This window comes from Amblyomma mixtum, unplaced genomic scaffold (genome assembly GCF_055824585.1).
Source record: "Amblyomma mixtum isolate Tamu unplaced genomic scaffold, ASM5582458v1 scaffold_19, whole genome shotgun sequence".
In the NCBI taxonomy this organism is placed as follows: Eukaryota; Metazoa; Arthropoda; class Arachnida; order Ixodida; family Ixodidae; genus Amblyomma; species Amblyomma mixtum.
In genome coordinates, this window is record NW_028317716.1 from 1,104,654 (window position 1) to 1,113,777 (window position 9,124).

Below are 9,124 nucleotides of genomic sequence, written 5' to 3' on the forward strand. Positions count from 1 at the left end.
AACGAATTGTAAGTTATTCTTAACCAAATCATGAATGTACATACCTCATCATTTAACACATCTTTTTGAAGCAGTGTTGAGATCATAATGGAAAAACTTTGTTAGCATTCTAGCCTCATTTTCCAATAGAGGTGGGTAGTAACCTGAATAACGCAAAATGTTAGCGGAAATCCAATAATGAAAATTGCTGATTTACAAGAAATATGCACCAGGAAACTAAATTTCTTGCACACCGGGTTGGACGCTGCCTTCCATGTCGGTGTTGCTATCAAGGTCAAACTGAACGGCCTTATTCCGCAAATATTCTAAGCATGAAAGCTGATATTCTGGGTGCACCTGGTTGAAGTTGCACAAAATGGGTCTGGAACAAGGATTCTTAAATTCTTAGGGCAGTTTTAATAATTAAAAATTACACCGGTCAACAGTAAACATATTTGAGCTGATGCCTGACATGTACCAATTGAATCTAATACCGCAATGCAATACCGCAATGCAGTGCGGTGGGAACCCGCATGGGCTACCCCTTGCCAGGCCAACATGGGCTCTTCACGCCAGGTCCATATCAGCTAACCCATGCCATGCCCACTGGCAGAACCGTTCACTTTCTCTACATAACCAGTTTTCTTTCGGACGATCGCTCCCCTGCCCCATTTCTTCTCCCGATTAGAGATGCCGATTGCTACGCGTCGCAGCTATTCTTTTCCCGACTATAGCCCCCTCGGTGCGCCGCTTCTTTTGCCCATAAGACTAGAAACACTTGTTGTGATGCAGTCCGAGAGCGGTCTATTGAATCGTCGCATGTATCACGCGACAGGGTAAGGTTCTGCTGAAATCACGGCGCAACCCGTCGTCAGTCGCAAAAAATCTCACAATTCCTGTAATCAGAAAATAGAAAAAGAAAATAGCCAACAGTTGGGTTGAAAACCAGCCCCACTGCCTGCCAGGCGGGCACGCAACGCATAAGGAACGGAGGTTTTTTTTTTTTTTTATAGCCCATATGCTCGGACGGGTCGTCGGTTCAGGTGTGTTTCAGGGGCACCCAGCGAACACGCTGTGGGTATATGACTTAGTATCGTGCGTTTGGATCTCTTCTCATCTGATAATAAAGAAACAAGAAACTAATAATAATGTACTAATCAGGCGCCAGAAATTGCTCGGAATGAAAAGGTGGTGTCATGTTGCTTCGGTGCACTGAAACAAGGAGCGTGCATGTGTTGGGAGGGGCACGAGAGATTCACAGTGGAGCCCTAGGAGAAAGAACAAAGGTCGAGAGAAAAACGCATCAATAGCGCTACGGGACACTTTATGCCCTATGCCCGACACGGTGTGCCGCTGCGGCAACGCTACACTTCCTCCTTTCACTCGCTTGCCGATCTGGCGTCTGTCTTCACTGACCGTTTCCTGCTGAACGAAAAGCTCTTTTTCGTAGCTTGCTTGAGACTGCGTTTTTGGAAATGTCAGACTCAATTCCAGCGTTCCTGACCTCGCGTCCGTGTCCCAGGTGTCATTTGGGGTAGAGCTAACCTGTTCAGCTGGATCGTCGGAGTGCGCGTTCACCGCCTCTAATACCGCGACGCTGTGTTCCGTCACGATATTTTCTTCAACTGCGATTCCAGCTTCGCGGAAATCTGGCTCACTTTTTACTTCTGCCTGGCTGTTTTCTTGACCTGTGCTTGACAGGCCTTTGCCTTCCAGCATTGGCGGCCTCTCCACTCGGGACTCGGAACAATTTTCTCTGGCTAGTTGACTAGCTCTCCTAGACTCCTTGAGCTTAGCCAGCTCGAGCTCTAGCTGCTGGCGCCTTGCTTCTAGCGCCTGCAAATCCGGAGGTTTTGCAGGCGCTAGGGCCTCGCATAGCGGCGCCTTTCCTCCATTCACTTTTGTAAGCTCGGCCTGATAAGCTAAGCGCGCCTTCGCCAATTCTACTCGGCACTTCACATCAAGTGAGGGCCGGCTTGGATAACTTTCCATATCGCCTTCCGTACCTCTCAGCTGTCCTACCGGCTCGAACACAGGGACGTGAACAATGCGACCAAGGAAGCTCACGGTTTCGATGCGTCGATCCGCATTGCCAGCTCCTTGGCGTCGGAGTCCACCGCCACTTTCCCCGGACGCTGCGATGAGCTGTCGCATGCCGCTGGTCCGCCGCCGATCACCGTCAAGTTATCGACGCGCTGCTTTTCTGGACCGTATGCAGTCCCGCGTCGCTGGACTACTGCCGTGGTCCTTGCATCCTTGCCGCCGTTTTTCCGCAGGTCCGTTCTCGAACGCTGACCTGTTGCCTTGTCGTCGCCTTTCTCTCTGCGTTCAATCTTCTTCTTGCGCCGTCTCCCGATGGCCGCAGAATCCTGTCGACTGCGCCAGTAAAATTCACAGGTTCTTCTCCTTCCTTGCACCAGAGGTGCCCCGCCAGAGACGGTTTGTTCCAACTGGAAGACTGAAGCTGATTCCTTCGCACCAGAGGTGCCCCGTCAGAGAAGGTCTCGCGATGTGTGGACACGCAGGGGTAAAGCGAATACTTGAAGTTTTATATACAGATATTTACAGCGTATAGAAGTTTATACACTCGAGACAAATTAAAAGGCAAAAAGACAAACAGCCAAAAGGCGGAACTGGCTAATACTAGGGGAGGTCCCTGCTCGGCGTAGCCGAAGATGCCTAGCATCTCACCTTAGCGCAGAACCCTGCTTCCAGCTCCGGGGCCCGGTTTTAAAGCCCTAAAGGCCCGGCCCACATTTCGTAGCTTCCAATCATGTTGTGCTCTCAACATGATTGGTTCTTCAAGGGCATGACCAGCCCTCCGGCTTCAACAAGGTAAAAACACCCTCTCCACCACTAAATAAACATAAAAACAAACACAAATACACATTCGTGCCAGCACGTGCGCGAATCGGTTGAGCAGGTTGGGGGGACACCCGCACTTGCGGCGCGTTCGCGAGCGGCCGCGTTCCAAGAAAGGAGACGCTTCGCATTGAGCGCCCCCAGCCGCGTTCCGATGACCACGCGTACACTACCGATCCCTTACACGGAGCATCTAGTATATTTTTTGCCTTTGCGTGCCGTTTTGAACTTATTCTGCCTCACGCTACATGTCTGTTTTGTAAGCTGTTATATTTATCGCAGTTAGCTTTAAATGTAGTCTTTTGAGCCTGTGTTCGGTACTAAACCGTTTCGGCTAATTTTTTTGCCGTATTTTCATGTTTAACTGGTGCGCGAAGATACGCCCCTTTTTCTGCCGAGCATTTTGCCGCAAAAATGCAATCAGTACACCTTTAGCTAAAAGAGGAGGGGCATCAGCATGAAGTAACAGTTCGCATTGCAAAGTTTGGCTTCATAATCTACCGTACACGACAAGTTTTTCGAATCAGCTTGTCATCGATATTTTCAGTACAACACCTCTCCATCCTTTGGCTACTTTTTCTAGGCTGACCTAAGAGAATGGAGCCTACTAAAACTAGAGATTTTTTTGCGAGAGGTGCCAATGCGACATTATGAAAATGCACGCCTAGCTCCTGGACCACCCGTGTTTTAAGGTGGCAACTAAGAAAGGTAGTGGAACTCTCGACGCTCCGCTCTTTTAGTGTATTGAGCGTTTCGGAGAACACATATGGAGCTAGGAGCCGAAGGCAAAGCTATGCAGCTTGAACCGAGCTTTCGTTTGCGTTTAAATAACGAGCGTCATCTTATTGCAATTAGACGTGTGAGTGCAGGAGCGGTGCTGAACGGTTGCGCTAGTTCTTGCACCTCTCGTCATTGAAGAAGGCGGAACCAACATAAGCCGCGCTGGAACGTCCTGCTCAAGAGGTTAAGCGTAAAGAATGTTCATGCGTTACTGACGAACTATCAGGGAATATCACCAAAATAAAGGCTACACGGGTGACACATGCAGCGCACCTCTCGCTGGGCTTAGGTCATTAACTTTCAGTTTCCAGCTGTCAATGTTCTTTTGTTCTGAACTCAACACTACTTGCTGCTTGCGCTACGCAAAGTATTGCGGCACCGCTGCTCTGGTGCCACACAGAAAAAAAGCTCGTCAGAAAAAAAATTGTTTTTGATGAAAGGAAATGGCGCAGTATCTGTCTCACATATCTCTGTGGGCATCCGAACAGCGTCGTAAGGGGACGGTAAGATGGGAGGTGGGCCCAGTAGCTGAGTGCACTAACCAATGATCAAAAGCAGCGGGTCCTGCGTCGGACATTTTCTCATTTTTTAATACACTATACTTCCCAATTTCAATGCTTTCAGAAGCACTCTTGGTGGCGCACTTTTCTTAGAACGTAGCTCATCATCAAATGGCCTTGGTTTCTGCGTACTGCTTTGAGGTTGACGTCACTCGTCGCGCCTAAATTCGTCAGCTGGATCACCTCTTAAGTAGCGGCTCTCCCTTTAAACCTTTAAAAGGCGATGCCACCAGCACCACCAACATTTATATCATTTGGATTTTATAAGAGCTTTGTAACACCAAAAAGTGCCATCTCAAAATTCACACTTTTTTGAACACGTTTATAACTACTGCAATGCGTAGACTTCGCAGAAATGCTGTACTTCAGTCACCTTCGATTACGCTTAATGTGCATTCATTGCGCGGCTTTTCCTGCTTCTATCTAAGTTGGTGTGCCCGTACTTCTTCAGATTTTGTCTGCATGATCATACTGAGCTGTTTTTCAATCTCTATCTATTAGCTATGCGATATCATCTCTTGGAGGAGAGTAAAAAGTAACGTTAGGAAGATGAACTTGGGAAGTTGGAGAGGATGCATATTTGGTAAATACTTGCGCAAAAGAAGCACTGGACGGAAGCAAGAGAACACGGAAAAGCGCTGTCTCACAACTCAGAGTTGTCTCACAATATCTCAAAGTTGTTTAACCGCGCTTGTCCGCGTTCCGTTGCTTTAATCCCGTTTTTCATTCTTCCTGGTTTTTTCTACACGTGTAACACAAGTGTCGCTTTTCCTTAATGAACGATTCCAGTGCGCGTGCTCTTTGGGAACGCGTTGAGATAAGTCGTGAGGGAAATACTTTTCTACTAAATTCATCGCATCAAAAATGTCTTTTTTTAACGGTGACAGCTGCAACGTGTGTGTTTTTTTTAATTTGTTATTTTGCAATGTAAATAAATAGTGTGCTATTTACTGCAATTTCCTTAATCTACTCCTGATTTTATTCATTACTGCCTGAGTTCCGTGACATACACAAAGGTCAATTCTTATATTGCAAGCTGCCACCGGCGAACAGATGGAAACTGATCACGAATTTTTTGGCTCCTTGCTGACCGCGTTGGCCGCCTGTTGTTCGATCACGCATGTAATTCATGTATAACATATTTGTCAAATCACAAAGTGCACAAACTATTTTGCAGGAGCGGCAGTGAAGCAGGCTTCAAGTAAGTGAAACCTTTTGCGCTGTTTTCTTCACTTCGGTCCACAGCCAACGTTACGAACAATACGTAAACCGTTGCTGGGTTTACCACGTACAAGTATTTAGCACGTGGTCAAGTGTCAGAACAAAAGATTTGTTGTCTTTCACAGGCAGGCGAAAGGTTCCGCCATTTTGTGAAATTTCGTCACAAATTTTGCTGAAAATTTCCCTTACAGTTGGCAAATATCAAGGACACACTTATGAGGACGGTTTCAAGGCAGGCACAAAATTTTATTGGCCAAGCGAGAGTGATGCTTCATTGCATCCGGCACTGCAACGCATGCAAGAACAGAATATAATTCGCACGCTGGACACGTCTGAAGATCTCAGTACTCGGTGTGTTAAATTATTCGAAGTTTTGTTAAAGAGCCGTATTTGTGTCATCATTTTAAAACATAAGCACTTCGAAGAGGCAATGACGCACTTGGGAAACACGGATGTTGAATTACAGACAGTTCACAACATAGCACAAGAAATGGCAGAACCCTACACTGTTTAGTAATTTAGTCACAGATAAAAGGTCTTTCTGCGCAAAATTACACAAGTTTTTGGCAATATATCCAAAGCCCTGCAAGAACAAACGCATATTGTGAAGTGCAATATTACCTATTCAAGCAGTCTACACGCAGTGAAGTTTGTTTGGAAGTGTGTATGGCGCAGCAGACTGTATCCATAAAATATAGCATGCCAGTGTGCGAGGCCGACGCAAGTCAGAACGCAGTAAAAGGGGGAGATTTCAGTGAGCTCGTTGTAACTCTGGAGCTTTATGCACGGTATGCTTTTCTCCTGCTCTGCCTAGATGCGTGCTCTTTGCCAATTCAAGGTGCTTGGTTACGCACACAAGCGCAGGTCGTTTCATTTTAAAACACCACGGACCTCATCCTTTGTTCATGTTACAAGTACTGGTTTTTGTGAATACTTAACATCAGCATGTCAAAGGCAGCTGAGCTTCGCGGTTCTTTTCTCATAGAAGATCGGGAAATATCCCTCTTTTTACCAATGGTACCCCCCTCCAGAGATTTAAGCGTTGAAATTTTTCTGGTTGCTTCATGCCTGGACGATTGGGAAATGATCGTGCATGCAGAATAATTTTATTATTGTATAAATTACATGAATAATTCTTTTTAAAACCAAACATCGCAGGCCTGGTAATTCTGATGGTGGAAAACGTTTATTTGCTCTACTTTAGAATATTTTTTTGCGGCTTCAGATGGAGTATTCCATCTTATCATCAGGGTCGGTTTCCCTAGTCCAGTTCTCCGCTGAGGGTAGCTGCCCTGCGTGCACGCCTTACTAGTCCTTGTTGGACTTTCAGGATGTCGCTGGGTGCATCCTCTCGCACTGTTCCGCACTCTGGTTTTCAATTATGGGTAGCTTGTCTAATTCTGAGTAAAGCGAGAATCAGCGACTGCTGTCGAGGTATTTTCGTTTCACAGCATATATTTAGATAAAGAATATAGGAGCGACATGCTATAGGGTGCTCTTTTTAGGTTTATAGGTTATTAGCGCTCCTCTGCAGCCCGCCATTCCAGGCGTGCCTCTCATCGAGCGGCACGTTTCGCACCAGTCTGCAGATTTACCGTGCGACATTCTTTCGCTGTCACCGTACTGCCCCACCTTCATACACGGTAATTACTACTCGGGTGGTTTCCGTGGCTACCACTCTCCCGTTGTTTATTCCTTGCAGTCACCACACCCTCTTTCTTCCATGTTATTCATTCTTCATTAAAGATTCCGCCTCTCTCGCCGGAAGCGCTACCCTCCTCTGCAACCACCATCTTGACTGCACCGGTGGTAACCACCCCCACTCATGCATTCCTCCACTGGTGATATCTCCTTCTACGGTACAACTCTGCTTGTCGATTTCATGGCAATGCACCAACTGATTACGCTGACTAAAACAACTGCTCATACTGTTACTGTTACTCTTACTACTACTACTACTACTACTACTACTACTACTACTACTACTACTACTACTACTACTACTACTACTACTACTACTACTAACATTACTAGAACTACTACTACTACTACTACTACTACTGCCTCTACTACTACAACTACTACTACTAATATTCTCACTGATACTACTACTACAGCCAAGCCCACTTATATCGGCCGCGTACAGAGCGAACGTTCGCTAGTTACGAACGTGTGCGGTGCTACGGTGCGCGGTGCTACTGCGGCCGCATCGCTCGGTTATAGGACACGAGGGGGCGCAGTAAACCAGTCCCCGAAGTTGAAAAACTCGCGCTGCCAGCAAAAGCCGAAACCGAAGAGCGTCTCCCAGCGCCCGCGCATCACCCCGGAAAGAACATCACGACCGACAAAATAAATAGAACGCCGGAATTGAACTGTAGGTAACCACCGGCTAAGCGTGCATCGATCACCTACTACGTCGTTCACTGCTTGAGTGCGCGGCGGCTGAGCAAAGCTATCCGAAGTGGAAGTGGGGTGTGCTTGAGACAAGGGAAATGTCGAAAGTGAAACAATGGCGGTAAAGTAACGACAGTGATTTCAGAATTAAGTTCGATTGTGCTGCAGGCCCCGCAGTTTTATTCATCTGTTCTTTAAAGGACAGAAGGCATTACATAGGGGGGGAGTGGGGGGGGGCGTACAGGATGAGGTGGTTGGGAAAAAAATGAAAAAAAGTAAACACAGTAATATTGAGTCTATTATCGATGAAAATCGATGACGACAATGCAGCGGAAGGCAGTGAAGATCCAAAAGGGTAGATCTGATACTTCAAAGTCGTAGTACGGTTTGGGAAGTTTCAAAGGCATGTAATGCGTAGCCCATGAAAAACGGGTTAGTGACTTTCCGAAAAGTGTGCATTCAGTTTTTCACAAAATACCTGATAGACAGAGGCACTATAGGCAAGGCTGTGTAAAGGGCTATAGCGTCGGGGAAAAACGGGCTACTCAAGGCAGAGGTGCGCGTCTTAATGCGTGACATACGATGACAATGGCTTAGGATGGATGACGTTCTTAGGGCAGTTTAAGCAAGAAATGTCTTGGTAAGCGATAAAGGAATGGCTAAAACGGCAGTGGCATGAACTTACGCGGTGGGTTGCGAATGTTGGAAGGCCGAGGGATCGTTTAATAAAGTGACCCCGGTATTCTATGAATAAATTGATGCGATCAAACGGGTGGCTTGATTTTGAATTGCATCCAGAGGAGAGTCCATGGTAGAGAGAGGGTATGGTAGATGGTCCTTGGCGATCACAAAATGAACAAGGGAGGGGAATACCTCAGGTTGCGAGCCAACGTTTCGACAAGGGGACTTGTCTTCGTCTGGGCAAAGCGTTCATCATTGGCAGGGATTAAATAGGGCCTTCGCTCCGAGGAGGAAGGCCCCGGGGGTGGGGAAGGAAAGTGGTGTGAGAGGGGATGCGTGTCAGTAAGGAGAGGGAGGTGAACCTTGATTCGTTAAGCTGCAATAGTGGAAAAACTTATATCCGGGGGTGTGTAATGAACAAAGGCTTTGAAGGGGCTGCGACGGGGGGCAGGCGCTGTAGGACCTGAAAAACTCAGATGAGAGGGTTAGTCAGCGTGGTACAGGGAAATGAGAAGAAGGCAAACAACATAGGCTAGCACTGGAAGGAGGGGCATTTCCAAGGAAGGACAAGGCAGGGGGGGGGGGGAATGGCTCGACTTCAGAGAAAGCCAAAAGGTGGGGCGGAGGGGGTAACAGGAATGTCATGG